Below are 20,439 nucleotides of genomic sequence, written 5' to 3'. Positions count from 1 at the left end.
TTATTTTCTCTAATCTACCATTCTTTTATGCTGCTGGGTCTTTATATACATGTTTCCTTCTGCTTAAATATTCTTCTGCCCATGTTCACTTTGTTAATTCTTTTCTGGTCACTGTTCAAACATCCTTTCATGAGAAACCATTCCTTGATCATCCAGACCAGGTTAGATACCTGGACATACACTTCCATAGCTCTTTGTCATGGCCGTTTGCAACATAAATCATCATTCTGAGCTCATGTCTAATGCCAGCTTCCCCACTAGCTTGTAAACCCTGGGGGGATAGGTAAAATATTGTTTTATTTACTACTGTATCTCTACATTCAGCACAGTTACTGAAACATATTGAGTATTCAATAAATAAATTTTAGGTGGTTAATCATGTCTGAGTTATTCAGTGATAAAAGCCAATTAATTTCTCATAAAATCGGCAAAATTCCAAGCAAGAACTCTGTCAGGATGAGTAGATCTAAGAATGAGTAACAGGAATCCAGTCACAAGCACTAAGATTCAAAAACATGTCTCTAAACACTAAGAAAATTGCACCAGGGAGAGAAAGATCTCTGTCACAGAGGGACCATGGCACTGGGTACCCCTGTGCAATGTACAAGGGTACATTGTGTGTGTCAAGTTCATAAAAAATGGAATGTAAGACATGAACTTAATTTCAAATAGTCTTAAGCCTAGTTACAGGAACTGCATATTCCAAACAAAAATAAGATTTGTTTGATGCTGAGACATCATATTTTTTTCCACCTATGAACCAGATTTATTCCAGAGACCAAGCCAGATTTGTGACTGAAGTTGAGAGGTTAGTGAGACAACTCTGGGGATTGAAAGATTTTGTGCAAAGGCATCTAAGCTCACCACGATCTTTCCTATTATAATCAATCATTCTTCAAGTCCCTCTTATTGCACTAAGAGATAACTAAAGAATAGCTTCTTGGAGAATCTCAAAACTTATCCTCCCTTGGGATTCAATGTCTACAATTCACTTTTCACTATATCTCCAAAATTTTTCAGTTATGTGTGCATCATACATAAACTCTAATGCTTTCTTTTTCATCTGAGAGGATAAATGTTCATCACAGTTTTTTTTTTTTTAGCTTGTCAATCTCTCAGATAGGTGTATACAACCACCCATACATGAGACTGTGATGCTAGATGAATTATACGAAGGATAGCTTGCTGGAGATGTTAAAGATAATGTGAAACAAATACTATTTTCCTATCTTTTGGGAGAAGGGTGCCCATTATAACTGGCACGAAGCATCTAAGCACTCCATGGAAGCCTCATTGACATTCCCCAACTAAACTACTTTAACTTCAAAGTTTTCTTATTGTTAGAATCAACTACATTACCTTGATAAATTTCATTTCCTTTTCCAAAGCATCTTAAGTTAAAAGAACAAAAAGAGGAAGTGAATTTCTACCGGACTAGACCAATAGAGACTAGATAGAAGTTCAATAAAACCATTATAGTTTTTGTAATAAGATTAAATCAGCTCTTGATTGAAGTACACAAGGCACTTTTTGCCAAATTATATTAGGCCCTTGACAATTGCCACCATTTTAAGGGAAAGGTTATTATTGAAGGCTATTTTCCCATACTGCAAACGCTACACTTTGATGAACCCTAAGTGCTGCAAAATATCTCAATGGACGTCTTTGAGAAATGAGTAGCTTTTCTGATGGTAGGATAGTTGGTTATCAATTTTCCTGTAAGTTTTATACATGGTTGTTAATTTTCCAAACTGCAACACTGATAAATTAACCCTATTCTAGCTACAATAATTTCCTAAATATCAGGCCCCTTTCCCTCAGAGTCCTCCATTAGCTGGGCATTACTCTGTTTTTCAAGCATTGTATCTATGTTCTATGGAATCTAGATTTTTCCCCTAAATAAGAAAAATTTAATATTTGTTACTATTTATTTAATAATAAATCTTCTTATATATGGAACATATATATTTTATCTACTAGTGTCTGTTCTTATTTCTTAAATAGAATCAACATCCTTTAAAATTGTGAACCATTACATTCACATCATCTGATATATGATAAGTAAAAAATAAAATCCAGGTTCATTGAAAACTTCATGTATATCAATAGCATTATGACTTTAATGAGGTATTATTATATTTTTTAAAAACATTAGTTTTATTTCTGGGGAAAAATAATACTAAGTTATTTGTATTGAATAGTTACTTCACTTTTTATTACCTGTTAATTACAATTTGCATATAGAATCAAACTTTTCAATGACAAAAATGTTGTCTAATTTTAAAAGGAAAGATTTTGAAAAATTGGCTATCATAAAAATTTTATTTTTGGTCAAATGTAAATTTTCTCTATGTATCAATACCTCAAGATATTAATTAATCAATTAATATTAATTAATTGAACTGAAAACATATGCTGGTATGAATGACTTTTAAAGCAATACTATATTTTTAATGTTTCAGTTATTTTAATTAGTGTTCTCTGTTAGAAATTTAGGGCACCGATTTGTGAGGATAATCTTCATTTGTAAGAGAGAACACTGAACGCAGATAATCATGGAGCTGGGAACAGCTATGATTGTTGGCATACTTTGAGAGTCCAGAGCTTTCTGATGAATATTGCACTGCTCTGTAACCTGGTAATTTTTTTCACTGTGTCAAAATTCTCATCTTGGTGGCTGGGCTTATGTAGCTCCTTCTTGAAGTAGGCATCAATGCAATGTTTGGGTATTTCCATTTCGATTTTGGTGGAGGGGGAAATGACACATTTCTTTTGTGTTCAGCATAGAGAAACTAAATTGAGGACCAGAGATCCAATTACAAGTAGCAAGCTGCTTCAGGAAAGCCACATTTTTGCCTCTGCGGTGACCAGTAGAGTTGATCTGTAAATGACACTGTCTCTAAGTTTTCTCACATGGTAACAAAAGGGTTTTCTTCAGTGGCTCAACAGCTTTTCAGTCACCTCTTCAGTAGGATAATAACTAGATATATTGCCAAGTTTGAACACTTGCGTGCCACCATTCTTGTTACCAGCAACTGGCTTGTGACAGTAGCAAGAACCATCTCCTTTTGCCTCTCAATGTTGGATTTAACTGCCGAACTTTTCCTCTTGCACATGGCTTTCCTTGGATGGGGAATACCTGAAGATTCCTCTGACTAAGACAGAGTTTCAACTGTAGTGGGTTTTCCTTTCTCGGGCATTTTTGCCCTGTGGTTATCCTTCTTAACCTTGCCACTGACAACACCCTTCCTTTGCCTTTTCCTCCTTAATGTCTAGGTTTTCAGCTTTATTTTACTACCATCTTGCATGACAGGAGAGCACAATACAATTTTTTTTTTTTTTTTTTTTTTTTGTGTGTGTGTGTGTGTGTTACGCGGGCCTCTCACTGTTGTGGCCTCTCCCGTTGCGGGGCACAGGCTCCGGACGCTCAGGCTCAGTGGCCATGGCTCACGGGCCCAGCCGCTCCGCGGCACGTGGGATCTTCCCGTACCGGGGCACGAACCCGTATCCCCTGCATCGGCAGGCGGATTCTCAACCACTGCGCCACCAGGGAAGCCCCACAATACAATTTTTGAGAGTCTTTTTCATCTTACAGTTCTAAATAATTAGAATTTTAAATAATAATATTGATACAATGGTTTCCATCTAGTTTTATTTTTCTTAGTAAAAAATAGACGTTAAAAATATTTCATTTGGTGAAATCTTGACTCTTAGATCCATTCACTTTATATTATGTTGCTGCTACGCAATCAATCTCACATTTCCCCATATGGTTATACCTATACATATTACAAAATCCAATGTAAGGAAAGGAAATAGTGAAAAACAGGGGGGGTGGTGGGAGAGTCTAAAAACTAGAACCAGAGATTTTTCATCACCTTTAGTTAATGCTAATGCATTTCTTACAATTCAAATCATTAAAATTCCTAACAATGTTTTCTGAAACCAACAGTTGTGAGCGTACTGTCAGCACTGCAAGCAAACATTCAATGTGAGTTTCTATTTTAATAGAAATCTTGATATGCTCTTTATCATATACATGCTACATAAAATAAATGGGATTTTCTAGAGTTCCTTTTTTCTCTCTATAATAAACAGGAGTACCAATGAATGATGGAGTTGAATACCCTGCTATTTATTTCTATGTTGCAGAAAACATAGAAAGGGCATCAAAAATAACTAGTGTTTATAGTACTTGGAAAGTTTGTGATGGAATTACACATTGTAAAATTAGCTAATTGACAAAGTTGTTATAACACTGAGTTTGCATTTTATATTTTTTAAGTACAAACACAAAAATGAAACTACATGTATGAGATAGTCATGCAACTGATATTTGTACCTGCTATTTAATATAAATGAATGTCTTTTTTCTCCACATGTGGTATTTTTAATGCTCTTTACTAGTATATATTCATAAGGTTTCAGGTACAGAACTATATAATTAGTATTTTAGCTAACTGCAAAATATTACACAGGTACTTTATTAATCATTTTAAGCAAACCGAGGATAAGACATTTGTCATTCATTGTTGTATTGATATGTATACTAAACCTTCACACACATATGTGAATAAATAACTGCTTTTCAGAGAATTAAAGTAAACATTAAAAAATTCTTAACACCAAAAATATAAAAAATAAAGGTATTTATCTTATGATTCAGAAGATTCTACTAAATTTCAACTCTAGGCATATACATGATATCATGGGAAAGGCATTTCAAAAAATTCTTGTAATCAACTCATTTATATGGTATTTGCTTCTTTCTTGAGACTCTAGGATTCAAAAATTATTCCAGTTTTAATTTAGTTTAAGAGTCATGAGGGAAAGGGCAGTCATTTTTATTTTGGATTCCCAGTTCTGTAAACTTTACCTCTAATGCAATCCAAAATATCCTCAAAGATGTCATCTGGTTCATTTATTGATAAGGCTTGTAAGGTACAGAGGCCTATAACCCATAGATCCTGAAGAAAGACAACATGGCACAATGAAAAGAGCTGGGACCTTTAAGCAGAGGTGCAAATCTTTGCCCTGACACTTATTAGGCATGTGAATTTGTGCAGGTTAGTCAACCATAAAGGTGCCAAATCAGCCTCATCCCTGACCCATTTTGTTCCGGATGGTAATACAGAATGATAGAATGTGTATAAATGTCTCCACTTAGTGCTAAGCTCATTGTTGTCAAGCCCAAGTCTTATTCATTTTTCCATAAGCCATATATCTTACTCAAGGGATGTGTGGATATTATAGAAAAGATGAAGTGGAATTCACCAGTTGTAAAAGGAGATCACTGTAGAAAAATGACAATGAAGAGAGGTCAGTAGATAACACCTAGACTACTTCATGAAGAGCAAACAACTCAGAAGTATGGGCTAGTGGGGCTAGCTTTATAGTCTCCCTGGGCCAAATGAATCACACCCTAGTGAGATAGAGTTCTCCTGGGAAACATTTTTAGTGACACATCATGCTCCACCTTAAATTTATTCTGTTAAAAAAGAAATCTCACATCTAACACATCTAGTTTAAGCTTTGAGTCTGCAGCATATATTTTAAACGGAGAAAACCAAAGTCCTTACACAGTTTTCATCATTAAAAAGGGACATCTTCAGTAAAATTACAATAACGATAGAAGTAGCCTTATCTGTTCTCTGCCAGGTAATCACCAATAATGTTCTAAAAGCAATCTCTTAACGGTAGTTCTAATCCTTGCTGACTTACATGGCAAATAGTTCTTTGAATGGAATTACAGTTTGGGGAATAGAGGCAGAATGAAGGAAAAAAATCTGCTCTAATATAGTTATACAGACCTGACACCTCAGAAACAGTGGCTGACTGTGGCAAAAGTTTGACTCAAGAGTATTGCTATGTGCTTTCTTTTTTCCAAATGCTGCAAATAAGGCAAACGGCTTTCATACAGCAGAGCCAAAAATACAGAGTAAAATACAGCAGAGACAAAAAATTTATATTAAGTTCTTCATTCCTTTCGTTGGGAAGTTGAAGCAGTAGTCAAATATGATGACTTGTAAAAATACGTCCTAGGATTTGTTCATCTTCTTATATGTGAGCTTAGTCCAGAAGTTAAGTCTAATCACAATTAAATTGGCATAGACTTTCTATCTTGAAAATAATCTAGCAAGATGAAAGCAATAAAAATACACACTGGTTTTGCAGTTGGATTCTGCCCATGATAGATTTCTAAGACAGAGTTATATATTTAAGCCATTAATAACATGAACTATCAATAAGAAAGTCACTGTATTGAACTCAAAGCATTATCATATTTGGCAGAAATGTTTTCTTAAATCTTAGGTGCATTATTTTTCAGGTCATTTGGTCCCTTTTAGAAAACTACAATTTATCACCACCATGTTTAACAATCGAATTAATTGTCACATATCTAAATAATGTACATATTTTAGGCATCATGCTGTCATTTTGATAAAGTCATTTTACTTGGGAAAAGAGTTACTATTTTTCATTCATCACAGTTTGCTTCCGAGGGTCATTTCAATTTCTTTTAATTGTAGTTAAGTGTTTCTGCCCCTTTCCCCTCGGTGTTTGTTAGTTGCTTTTAATGTGATTTCAGAATTGTAAATGGCTCAACATATTCGTAAGTGAATTTTTGAGGGTTTTTTTTTTTTTTTTCCCATCTAGATCAGTGAAGTAAACAGGGTGAAAGTAGAGAGTGGCATTTCTTCCTAACAGGTTTTCATTAAAGGAGGTAGTGAGTTAATGCAAATTTTTCCTGAGAGCATAGTTTACAGAATATGCATTTCATCAATACTGTTAACTTATTTGTGCTTCAACTAATGTTTTCTTAAGATCCATGTAGGTTTTTCCAGCATGATGCTTTTACTGCTATTATTTGCACTGCTATTATTTGCACTGCTATTATTTGCACTGCTATTAGGATCAGGGAAAGCTAGCTAAAGATTTCCATTACCATTTTATGGGTGGTAAACTCAAATGTTAACAGGGGCTAGGAAGGTATGTAAGGTGCAAAAATGGCTCACTGTCAAAGAATAAGAAATAATAGGGACTGAGAGAAGAAGTCTCATCCAAAGGGATCAGCTGTTACTCAGTCTTGACCTGTAAGAGTCACCCATCAGGTCGACCAGAATATGTCTCTGGGCCAACTTCAGTCTGCAGGCTATCAATCTGTAACCATTGTTTTAGAGATCAATTTGTTGAGGGTTAAATAACATAAACCAAACTAGGCTGGTGTTTGTGGGGAGGTCAAAGCTTAGGAAGATGAACTCTTGCATCAATGGCTGGCTTCATGGGTGCACAATCTGGGTCATTGGAGGAAGCCCCACATTTAGAGGGCCCACGCTTGGTTCAATGGTCTGCTGTGTGGTCTTGAAACTCTTATTACTTTTGAAAAAGGGGCACCCCAGATTCATTTAAAACAGGGTGCAGTAGATTACATGGTTGGTCCTGATCTTGTTCAAGGAAATATTTGAAGCACTTTTCTCCTGAATGAGTGACTATACCTCTCTGCAAACTACATTAACTACTGGGGAGTGTTAGAAATGGAGGGATTACTATGCTATTGTCAATCTGCTCAGCTTATTTCTTTCGTGGATTTGAATATACTGGTTGCCTTCTCCCCATTAATCTCTGTATTCTGTGTTACTTACCTGCAAAAAGTAGGCAAGTCGTCTGATTCATCACAGAAAGAGACTAAGGTTGAAAATCAGTAGTTCTAGCTTTAAAATTACTTGATTGGGTAAAAGATTTAAGGATTTCCCAATAATAGACCAGTGGCTTCCTTTCTTTCTTTGAATTAAATATAAAAAATTAAGAAGATTTTAAAAATATTTTAACCACCAATGATATTGACAAACATGGTTTTCCCCCCTCTAAGTTGTTTCTTATTTGTATGTGGAATATATTATCACTTAAATTTGTCATTAGAATTGGCCATTACTAGTGATTTACACCTAATATCTGATTTTAGAGTCAGTCATCTCTCTGAAACAGAGTCAAGTACAGCACAGACTTCTCTGGCATTCACTAAAAAGCCATCTAACCTTTTTGTAGATCCCTGGACACCTGTAATCCACCAATTTCCAGCTCATAGAAAAAAAAAAAGATATGAGCATTTAACTTTGAATCTTGGGAGCAGAACTCTTAGCTGGATTAATTTATTTTTCTTACCCATCAATGTTTTAAATTTATATCCACTTTCCTGTTATATTTGATGCCAACCCACATTCCTCTGTTGTGGTGCAGGTATGACTAAGTACTGTCTCATTCCACTGAATCGAGATTCATTTGTCTTGGGTTCTACAGGCTGGCTGCATACATGACAGCACACAGTGACAGTAATTTGCACTGATCTGCCTCCACTGCTAGTCCTGCTGCTACAAATAGCAATTGATTATTATGCTGTAGTGTTATTGACTGTCACTATGAACACAAGATTTATTTCATTTTTAAAATAACTTGCTGCAGATTTGTTTAGTATAAAAGCAAAACGGGGATATATTCATTTCTAAGAAATATTCGCAGTCACAAATGTAACTTTAAATCCTGGTCATGAAACATTTACTTTAAATCATAGTAAACAAAAACTTTATTGTGGTGTTTATTTTAGTGTAATGTAAATAAATAATTTCCAAAAGCCATAAGAAAATCAGTATAAAACTGAAATATTTTTCCTATCTCCAAATTCAGAAGAGATACACACAGAAAATGACTAGATACCTTTTCATCTTTTATTTTTTTCCTTATTGGTAAATGCTTTCTCTGTTCAAAACAAAGTTGGAATCCTATTTCATACACATTTATTTCTTGACCTATCTGCTATTCTGAAGGTCTCAGTTCTTCCAGGACCCTATAGTATCTCACCCTTTTTACTCTTCTCTCCCCACAAACTGACCAGAAGAGTTTCTGTGTTTAGAACTACAATTATGCAGATTTGTGGAGTTAATATTTTTTTAGTGCATTGGTGACCAATATATCTTAATTTGTAAATGTGTGCCTTCCTAAACTGCACATTAAACTTTCTCTATTCTTTAAAGCACATTATTAGGTAGCAAAACTGATTTATTTTATTATGCTGTGCCATCATGAATCTTACGTCTTGACTACACCCGCAAGTATACTATTTCTGTCTGAAACTAAAAATTTGAGTAGTATGTAACACAAAGTTTAGAAAACAAAAATATAAAGAGAACTACAGAAAACCTCAAAGACCTAACCATCTAGTGCCTCTCTGCTCTCTGAAGGATACTCTGGGGCAAATACAGTTCATGATTGAATGGACCTGTGAGAACTTCAACATTCTTGAGTGGATCAACCAATGGATGGGTTCTTATAGTTTGGGATAATAGAAGAGTGTTAGAGATCCTGTCTTGCCATTTAATTTGAATTCCTTTGGTACTTTTTCCCCAAGTATTTTATTTTATTAAAAAATAAATAGAAATCTTTTTATCCGATCAGAGGTAACTGGAAAGAAATGCTTAAATTCAATATCTTTTTGAAAGGTAATCTATTCCCAGGTCTGAACTATACTGTTACTGGGGTGGCTCAGCTATATGTGGTTAGAAAGTGATTTCACCTTCTATTTTGAGATTCCCCACCATCCATAAATCTGCCAAATGCAATTTTTTTTTTTTTTTTTGCGGTATGCGGGCCTCTCACTGTTGTGGCCTCTCCCGTTGCGGAGCACAGGCTCCGGACGCACAGGCCCAGCGGCCATGGCTCACGGGCTCAGTCGCTCCGCGGCATGTGGGATCTTCCCGGACCAGGGCACGAACCCGTGTCTCCTGCATCGGCAGGCGGACTCTCAACCACTGCGCCACCAGGGAAGCCCCCAAATGCAATTTTAAAGGCATATTTGTGCTAAAATTGCTGTTATCGCTAGATAATTTAACTTTTCTCTGTACTAACAAAGGAAGAAAAGTACGTAGAGGAATTACAGAACAGAAGCAGGGATAGTCAATCCTATGCTTTGTTTTAGATTTGGTTTAGATTTTAACATTTGTCCGCATTAGACAGTACTCAAAACCTGTTTATGGGACTTCCCTGGTGGTGCAGTGGTTAAGAATCCGCCTGCCATCGCAGGGGATACGGGTTCGAGCCCTGGTCCGGAAGATCCCACATGCCACTGAGCAACTAAGCTCGTGCACCACAACTACTGAGCCTGTGCTCTGGAGCCCACGAGCCACAACTACTAAAGCCAGCACGCCTAGAGCCCGTGCTCTGCAACAAGAGGAACCACAGCAATGAGAAGCCCACGCACTGCAACAAAGAGTAGCCCCTGGTAGCCTCAACTAGAGAAAGCCTGCGTGCAGCAACGAAGACCCAATGCAGCCAAAAATAAAATAAATAAATAATTAAACAAACAAAAAGAAATATCTTCTTAAAATAAAACCTGTTTAGAAGTACATAGATGTAAACCATAAATGGGTAGTACGAATTGTGTATTTTGGGTAAACTAAGGCTGTCAGATATTAGTAAAGGGAATTTCCACCAATATTTTAATAATTAGAACTCTCGTTGGTTGAAGGAAAGTGGACAGCTTTTCCAAGGCAGCCACTGAGGCAATGGAAGTCTAGAATAGTTATCTTTCAAAAGTTATATATATATATATGTATATGTGTATGTGTGTATATATATATGTATATGTGTGTGTATATATATACATATATATATATTCACGTGTGAAAAGCAAATGACAGTTATTATTCATTTCACAGCCATAACATAATTCAAATTAATGCCAAACAGCTATGTATTTATCAATTAGCATTATTTTCCCATCCCTCTCTGACTCCCTGTATTGTTGTAATTCCATCAAATAGTCATTTGCTTTTTTATGATAATAATCCCTTCACATTCTTTCCTTTCATCTGTACCCTTGTGTGCTATTTGTTGTTCTGCTAAATCCCTCTTATAGAGGCCTATGTGTTCCAAGAGCTTGATGAATAATTGGAAATGTTTTATCCCTGAGCTTCAAAAAAGTGCTAGAAATAATTATAAGCAAACATCTTCTGTAGTGTCCTGTATCAATCCAATCCCTGCTTTATGCTGTTTGTACTTTAGATAGAGAAGGAAACGGCAAGATCTTGGTTACCAGCTCTTGCAGCATAAAGGGGACAGATGTTTCAGTTTCCATCTTTTTTTCTTCTGCCTTCTCTGTACTTTCTGGCAGCTTGGGCTGTTCACTACAATACGTTCCACAGTTAGTCAAGCCTGTAATTTCACAAGGTACAGTTAATTATTGATCAATCAAAATGAAATTCATAATCCTTTTGGCAACTTGTGCTGTACTTGAACTTCTCTCATGCCCATAAAATAGCTTAATGGTCTACAGTATAATGAATATGAAGGATATGAACTAATGTTCAAAGAAGCAGACAAATCCTACCTTTCTTGCTTGTGCCAATTCAGGATTATTCTTCACCACGTACTACATACTGCTAAGTTTTCTTCAACAAATCAGCTAAAGATTCAAGCCTTCCCCCATCCCCATCCTGACCCCAGGTGGAGAACTTTCATATCTTCTCCAAGAATTTGATTCCATTTAAGATATTTACTTAATGTTTGAATGTATATTTTCTATTCTTTAGTTTTTTCTACATAAACCAATTTAGTCAGATAATAAGGTAGATCTCATGAGCAATACAGTTGTTTTCAGTACCACAACGTACTGTTTTCTCTGAACAGGCAGTTTACCTACATTAAAAATGAGGTACTGGGCTTCCCTGGTGGCGCAGTGGTTGAGAGTCCGCCTGCCGATGCAGGGGACACGGGTTCGTGCCCCGGTCCGGGAAGATCCCACATGCCGCTGAGCGGCTGGACCCGTGAGCCATGGCCGCTGAGCCTGGGCGTCCGGAGCCTGTGCTCCACAATGGGAGAGGCCACAACAGTGAGAGGCCCGCAAAACAAACAAACAAACAAAAATGAGGTACTTCATGTGTCAAAGCATAATGACTCCCCTCCTCCTAGTGAAAATACAGATTAAAGGGGGAAAAAATCCCCAAACCCTAATAGCTTACATATGATGTATATGCAGAAGGATATTACAGCTGATTTCTAGCCACCTATTCATTCAAAACTTATTGAGCGCCTCCTATGTGCAAAAGGTCTTGCTCTGAGGGATACACAGAGAGTAAGATGGAGACTGGCCTATGAGAGTCTGGGAACTAAGCATTGTCATAGTACTTAATGGCAAAGTCTTCAGTGGAAGGATTTTGGTTCCGGGGAGTAGAGGAGCTGAGGAGAAAAATATAATTTTTTAGTACATGGGTAACAAAGCTCATGCATTTCCTATCAGAATGGTATCTTCCTCTAAGAAATACATTCATGCTACAACCCAGACAACCTTCTGTCCATCTGGGCACTGTGTGCTTAGTGCCCCACCAACCACTGTGTTTGCAGTACTGGCTTACTACCTACCAAGATGAATGAGTCATGCTTCCTTTCTACAGTATGATGTGAGGCTGGGTCAGTGAATTAAGATGACTGCTGTACCCACAGCTGATAGGTTCCTTTAACTTACCAACTTTGTTTCCATCTGGGTAGCTCAGTTCTAGGGCTATCTCTTGTTTCCCATGAGATTTCAGTGTGCAGTTTTGCCTTGTTACAAACACTATTAAGCAAACAGAAACCCAAAAGATTTAAGAGAACCTGAGTTACATTCTAATCCTCATAGACAAGAGAGGCTAGTCCAGATATTCACTAAAGTAACCACACTTCTAGGTGAAAGTGTGTAGAGCCATAGAAAGATGTAAAGACATAATGCTTCAAATAGAAAGACCGTTTGTGTTTGGGGGAATCAGGGAAGGTTTTCATATTTCATGGCCAGTTGAGCTGGACTTCCTAGGACAGGTCGTTTTCATCCAATGCAGATTGACTGGGGATAAGCAGTTGGTAAGCAAGATGGAAGGAACTCTTGAACAAAGGTCAGTGACAGGAAATATAGCCACATTATTTAGTGTTTATTTGCTTTGATTGTATGTCTACCAGGCAACGCCAACCTGTTCTTAAGGTTGTTGATTCACTTGATAAGTACACAAATTAAGTGAGTTTGAGACCGAACATTTCCAAGTGGAAAAACATTTCACTTTCAAAGTGTTTCTCAGTTATTTTCTACAAGGTGCCATATCCTCTCCACTCAGAACTGGATCCTTCATGTCCTGTTCCTGCCTCTGCTTCCCATGGACCTATGAGGGTGTTGCTGCCCCAGAGACACCCACTGAGATGTTGAGGGGGAAAGCACAGCCTCTCTCTTCACCACACAACCTAAATGAAGAGCAGGCTCTCCCCTGGAATCGTCACAGAACAACAGAAGTTAATTTGCCAGCCTTCCGAACTTTTCTCCTGGTTTGAAGATAACAATAGGGGAGAACAGCAGGATATCACTGCTTCCTTTGTGGTTGCCCTCACAGCTGTACCTTACATACATCCTTGGGGATCTTTACATGGCATGAGTTTGCCCAGATCCCAGTCTTTCTCAAGGTCACAAAACAGCCCAGCACCTCAACCAGGAGACTTCTAGTGTATCTTAACCTTGCCATCTGGACCAGCTTCCAGAGACCCGATTGCCTCTCCAACAGTCTAGGACAAAACTTCAGTTTGATCTCAGCCTAGAATGCCTGAAATGCTCCTAGAGATACTCTTTATCTGCTGACAGAGGCATTTGCTCCCAGTGAGAAAATCAGGTTTTAATGTCAATGTCCAACCTGAAACAGATTTACTATGAGCTAAGGAAACCTAAGATTTTAAGGCATCTTTCAAGACTTCCTATGTGATTTTATGCTTGTGGTTTCGTATCTTTTTTTCTTAAAGAATCCCCCCTCACAAATGGTATGAGTTTCAGGCACCACAAAACCTAGATCTGACTGTCCTTCCAATACTAGAGTTTTAGAGTTTTTCATCTGAAGTTACATCACCCGTGAGACCTTCCCAGTCCCAGGCTAGAGCAAGCTCCCAACTCTCACCCAACCCTTTTCCATGTCCCACAGCCATCCTGTGGTGAGACTCTTTTCTCATATCCTTTCTACTGTAGAGTTGGCCCTCCATATCTGTGGATGCAGAACCTACAGACATGGAGGTCCAACTGTACTACATCTTTTTATATAAAGGACTTGAGCATCCATGGATTTTGGTCCCCATGGAGGATCCTTAACCAATCCCCTGCAGATACCAGGGACAACTGTACTGTTTTCAGTTTGTCGTTACCTACAGGATGTCATCAACAAGAACATAGACACAGACACACTGACACACCATACACACATCTCCAGGATCTCGTTGATGTATAGCAAACTGTTTAAATGCACAGAGAAAATGTTCTTTGGAAATAAATATTTATTGTTTTGGCAAGGTTTGTGAAAAGGGAAGTAACCTGATCAGAACAAAGTTTTAGCAAAATTAACCACAGCATACATCATGGCAGGAGGGCAGATCAAGACCATATGCCCCATTTTTTTTTTCAGCCCAGATCCCTATGGGCCCTTAAGAACAAGTTTCCATGACTTGGGGTCACTGAAACTCTTTACATGATATAGGAGCAGCATCTTCACTGATGACTTCAGCCCTAGGCTGTAGAAGGATGACTGCTCTGAATCTGAGTTCAGATTCTGGAAAATAAAAGCTGAACTTGGGGAACTTCTTCCCTCTCATGAATTGCAGTGGACATCTTTCCCCCAAGATTCCACACCTTGATGAACTGAAAAGCAGAACACAGACTCTTTTCCTAATGTGTACTACTTAGATTTTCAATGGACTCATCAAAGCTCCTAGGGCTGTTCTGAAAGTGTCTGGGTCTCTCTGTTCCCAAATCCCTAGTGAAACTGGCCTCCAAGAGGCATTTGAAGTCTGCATACCATGGAGATCTGCCTTCAGTTAGAAGTACCCGGTGTTGTGGAAAGACCTTGAGCTCTAGACTTGACACATCTGCCTTTGACTGAGGGTGACTAAACTCTTGGCCTCTGTCTCCTCATCTCCAACCCATCTCACAGCATTGTCAGGGATATTAACTGAAATGTTATACCTAAAACACTTGATACTCAGTAAATACTCACTAAATGGTGGCTACTTCTATTAAGTTCTAAAACAGTTTGGGAAAGGTCATGCTTGAGAATCTTTGCTTTAGTTCAACTGTATTATAATTTTCTTGCTTGGGGTTCCCTGATTATAAATGTGAAAAAGTTTAAATGAGTATGTATGTGAAAATTACTGTGTTACAAACTGATTTTTACCTGATATCATACCATATCATTTCTTTCTAAATGTAGAAAACGTCTCTACTCTATATAATATATTGACCAGGCTCTGGAAAAAGCTCTTCAGGAATAATTAATTTTAAAATCTGTATTAAATATATTTGTGCACATGCTTATAAAAATCACAATTCAAAACATTAAATATGTATATAAATATATACTTTCTCTCTCTTCAGAGGCAACCACACACTTTAACCATTTCATAAGGGCGAAGGAGTCATCACAGAAGATAGCAAAATGTACAGAGCTACGTTTTCAGCATCTTAATACTTCCTGACATTGAGAACATTATACGGAAATGTAAGTAGAAATGACAGTCTGATACTTATAACTTTAGAAATGAGATACAGAAAATACAATTATTATCAGAGAACAGGATGGTATTTTGGGGGAGGAATTGCATTCCCTTCCAACTCGTCCCACATAAAACTTGTCATTTCACAATGAAAACTTGTTGCTCTAATACAGGGGTCTACAGACTTTTTCTGCAAAGGACCAGATAGCAAATGTTTAGGTTTTGCTGGCCAGATGGTCTCTACTACACAACAAGCTGCCAGATTTGGCTCAGGGTCTTTAGTTTGCCAAGCACTTTTTAAAAATAACATATGACAAAAGGAAGAACACAAAACAAGGATAAAAGAACCTGCAGGAGGAGATGATAAAGTTACAGAGAGAGAGGTATTGCAAAAAAAGAGGACAGTGGTAGTACAGAATGGAGTTCATGCTCTTTATCCATTCATTCCTATCACTCTATGGCAGAAGACTTCCATCTCAGGGTATAACGCTGGGTATATTGATGCCAGGTAACTTGCTTTATTAGGAATCGCAGCAACTGACCTCTGAGAAAATTCCATGTTTCAGAGGAGAGATAAATAAGCATTTTATCCCAGCCTCTTTCCCAGTCAGCATAATGACACCACCACAAACTCCATGAACCTAGCATAAAGAGACACATTTGCTGCTTAATGCTACTTAGTTTGTGTTATTTAAATCTGGAGCCTGAGCTTTGTGAATTCGTGATGGAACAACTTTGGCAAATAGAAAAATAAACTTTGCTTCAGTGGAAGCTTAGTCTGGAGGCCCAGTGGACATTTCACAGCAGTAAAATCCATGCAAAATGAATTTGGGCAAGAATAGTGTGTCTAAGATATCAATTTGCCCCAAAAATATATTTATAGGCTATTATTACATCTAGGGGAAAAAAGCACTAGATTGAAAGTGTAAAATTTCACTGATAAAAATGATCCATTCTCAAATGTCAACCAACATTAACAGGGAGAATTTGACACTTTTAAATAAAAAATGATGCGTAAATTACACAAGAAATCTATGGAGACACCTTCAGTTCTTATTTTCTCCTCTATCCTGCTCTAAAACATACAATAAATCTTTTTCAATTGGTGAGGTTTAATCTGTGTGTATAAGGAGACTTAGAGGCAGTGCCTTTTCTTCCTGGGCACCTGTGTGCAGGGCTTTTATCAGATATTGATTTTGAAAGTGATATCACACCAGAAGGTACATTGATATGGTGTCGGGTAAAAGAAAACGGCCAAGAATATTTGCAGTCTAATCAAACCTCTGTCCAAGCCCCACACTATGATGAAATCCAATCAATAGAGACGATTAAATGACACATACGGAGTCACCAATATTAAATACACTCCATTTCCTGTACAAGAGCTTGATGACACAAAGTGGACAAGATAAAACTTGACTCTGCAGGTTTATTTACAGGATCTGTGCTATATATAAATGTGATTATGAAAATTTGACTCAGTCACTATTTGCCTTACAAATTAAGGTGCCAACTGGGCATCTACAAACCACCTGTGATGGATAGACGATGAAGGGGAGCAAATCATAGAGGGTATGATTTGACAATAATCATTTGGAGGAGACCAGTATTTATTTTAACATCTGGTATTTGGTTTTATGATGGAAGACACACAGGAGACAAGGAAATAATAAGACTAACAATAAAAATAGGTATGATTTATTGAGAGTTTGCTATGAGCCAGCCAATGTGCTAATTGCGTTACAATTATTATTTCATCTACAAATATCATCTCACTAGATTTTCAGGGTTGAGGAAACTAAGATTAAGATGCATTCAGTGGTATAGTAGTGGGAGAGATGAAAATTGCACTCATCATTGCCTGACTCCAAAAGGCAGGCTCTCCAACAGCATGACCCAAATCCATTGCTAGTTGTGACTATGATCTTGGAAAACCTATCTATGTCTGTTTCACTGTAGTCTTCTTCTTCTGTAAAGTGAGAGGCTTGAACTAACTAACCTACAGCATCTCTCTTGATCTAAATGTCTAAGAATTGGTGGTTGCACCATGCCTGACTGCTAGGTATTTATAAATTGTGAATAATATCACCTCATCAAAATTGCTCATTTATTGTTAAGAAAAGGTATGTTTTCAAGGGTCTCAAATTTTTTGCTCCTTATTTTAAGAGGGATGACACACTAAGAAAATAAGAAAAAATATTTGGAGACAAGGCTTAGTTCACTGGATTCAGTAGTATTTTTGAACTTTCTGCCAGGGGAACCCTTTAGTGGCTTGGTATGGTGCAGATTATGGGAGAAGCTGGCTAGTTCCAACTACCAAGTACTTCTCCTTAGACTCAGGCAGTGGGCCTCAGCATTTTTTCTCATCAGATTATCTCACTTTTGAAAAACAAAATCATTGTGCTCTCAATTTAATAAAGCTCTGAAAAGTAAATTAAATATACACACTTCATCATTTTAAAATATTTTACAAAACACATATATGGCTTACCATGTGCCAGATACAATTTGAAATGCTTTATAAATATTAATGTATTTCTTGCTCATAACAACCCATGGGGTAGGTACTGTTACATTATCCCCATTTTTTTCTTTTTTTTTTTTTTGGCTGCATCACGAGGCTTGTAAGATCTTAGTTCCCCCACCAGGGATTAAACCCCACCAGACATTGAACCTGGGCCCTCGGCAGTGAAATCTCAGAGTCCTAACTACTGAACCTCCAGGGAATTCCCAACATTATCCCCATTTTGCAGATGCAGAAACTAAGACAGGGAGAAGTCAGTAGCCCATCTAAAGGCATCCAGGTGAATGGACATACAGAACCAGGATTTGAACTGAGGCATCTGGCTCTAGAGAACTGGCCCATAGCCACTAAGCTCAGCTGTTCCTGCTGTGCTTGGGAAGAAGTTTTATAACGGAGGTAAACATTTTTAAAGATGTTTACAAGAAGTAAAATAAAAAGCCTTTTATGCTATTGAAAGGTATGGTAGGAAGGCAATAAACCTATAGAAAGTATTTCCCTTGAAGAAGATCAGACTAAATTCACTCTGGAGAAAGGACAGGAACAGATATAGCCACAAATTCAATTCACACAAATCCTCAGACAGCTGGCAGGCAATTATGAATTTTGACTACTTTTACCACTACTGACATTTTGGACACATAAGCGAGTATTAGGAAGTATTTCACCAGAATTCAAAATATCAGGCAAAACTTCTGGACAGTGGCTTCTTTAAGAAAAATCTAATTCGGTGATCATTCTCAGAGTAATATATTTTTTATGTTTTTAAGAGCAAGAATAAGAATGAAAAATATCTGCTTGCTTAACTTAGTAACCTGATTCTATCAATAGTTAATTCCTGCCCTTTGCCTAAGAGGCATCATGGCCACCAGCCTCACCTATGTCATAGTTACTTTTTTGTCTGCCCTTTTTTTGGTCTCTTTTCCCCCTGGAAGGTAATCTCACTGATTTCCTTTGTCTAGTTATGCAAAATAGCAAATGTCAAAGCTTGGAAACTGGTAATTTGGCAATTTTAGACAATCACCTCATAACCACGTTTTAGTACACCTTTGAAGCAGGAGAAGTTCAAAGGCTTTGAAAAGACAACTCTTGCTTTGCCTGTTACTATGAGTCATTTGAAGTAATTGGTCTTGTCTGATGTATGTTTTGAACTGAGGAAGTAGAGCTTTATTACCACAATCAGATACAGGTTTTTAGCCGAGGAAGTGGAGTTTTCCTCACAGATGTAGATGCATGCTTGATAAGGCTGAAAACAGACAGATGTGCCTCTATGCACAAGGGAAGAGGTGTGGAGAAGGAACCAAATAAAACAGTTGAGAAAATTCCATGAAGCTACGGTAAAGTGCTTTTGGAAGCCATCCCAGTTAGGAAATTTCTCACAAGCAAGCAACTCATAATTTAGACGCAGGCTTTAGACTTTAATTTTGATACCTACCCAAACCTACCTATTATCCTCATTATGTTAAAAGTGGGTCAGTGATTTGCAGATAAGTAAACTGGGTAAAGGAAAATCATCTTCTTAAAAGAATATTAACTAATCTTTTTACTTCTCTTTTACAAATATGGCTCCTAAAGTCAGCTTTGCTTCATTAGGTTTTTTTATAGTGAAGACTGATGTTTCAGAAGCTATCTCATGAAAAATAAATGGCAAAATGTTCAACTGCAGAGAATATAACCATTTATGTTAATTTCTTTTGGCACCTTCCTTCAATAACATTTATTAATGGTTTTCCATGTGTGTATATGTGTGTAAATAAAGGAAGAAGACCAAAAATGAAATAAAACAAAACAAAAAAACTGAAGCAAATATACATACACAAACATTTCAAACAGAAAGAAAAGAAAGTTTAGTTATCTTTTTAAATATTCCTCATAAAACACATTAGATCAACAAATATATATTGAATGCTTATAGTGGGTCAGAAACTGGGCCAGAAAATAGAATACATAGATTATCACAATCCCTTTCTCAAGGAGTTTACAATCTAGCAGGCAAAAGGACAAAATGGCATGTATAATAATAAACAGAAGTCATCAAAGGGAAGCGTGCACAGGAGACAGCAGACTATGGCTTCCTGAAAAAAGTTAGTTAACTACTTGGATCTTAATGAAGTCAGTGCTGCGGCATGGACTTTCCAGGAAAAGGAAATAGTCTATGCTAAGGTACAGAAACATGAAAGGGTATAATCTATATCCAAACCACCCACACTTAGTGTAGCTGGAATTTGGGAGAGAATCTTTGAGAGGATAGAGACTTCCCTGGTGGTGCAGTGGTTAAGAATCCGTCTGCCAATGCAGGGGACACGGGTTTGAGCCCTGGTCTGGGAAGATCCCACATGCCACGGAGCCTGTGCACAACAACTACTGAGCCTGTGCTCTAG

The 20,439-nt window shown here is 37.3% G+C and overlaps 1 pseudogene; it reads right to left on the bottom strand.

Annotated features, from left to right (window-relative positions):
• Positions 1-2,492: 2,492 nt before the first annotated feature.
• The window catches only part of LOC131750380 (large ribosomal subunit protein eL6-like), a 33,593-nt pseudogene continuing 15,646 nt past the window's right edge, over positions 2,493-20,439 (bottom strand).

This window comes from Kogia breviceps, chromosome 2 (assembly GCF_026419965.1).
Source record: "Kogia breviceps isolate mKogBre1 chromosome 2, mKogBre1 haplotype 1, whole genome shotgun sequence".
In the NCBI taxonomy this organism is placed as follows: domain Eukaryota; kingdom Metazoa; phylum Chordata; class Mammalia; order Artiodactyla; family Physeteridae; genus Kogia; species Kogia breviceps.
Note: the sequence above shows the minus strand (reverse complement) of the source record. Positions and strands in the feature narration are given on the sequence as shown.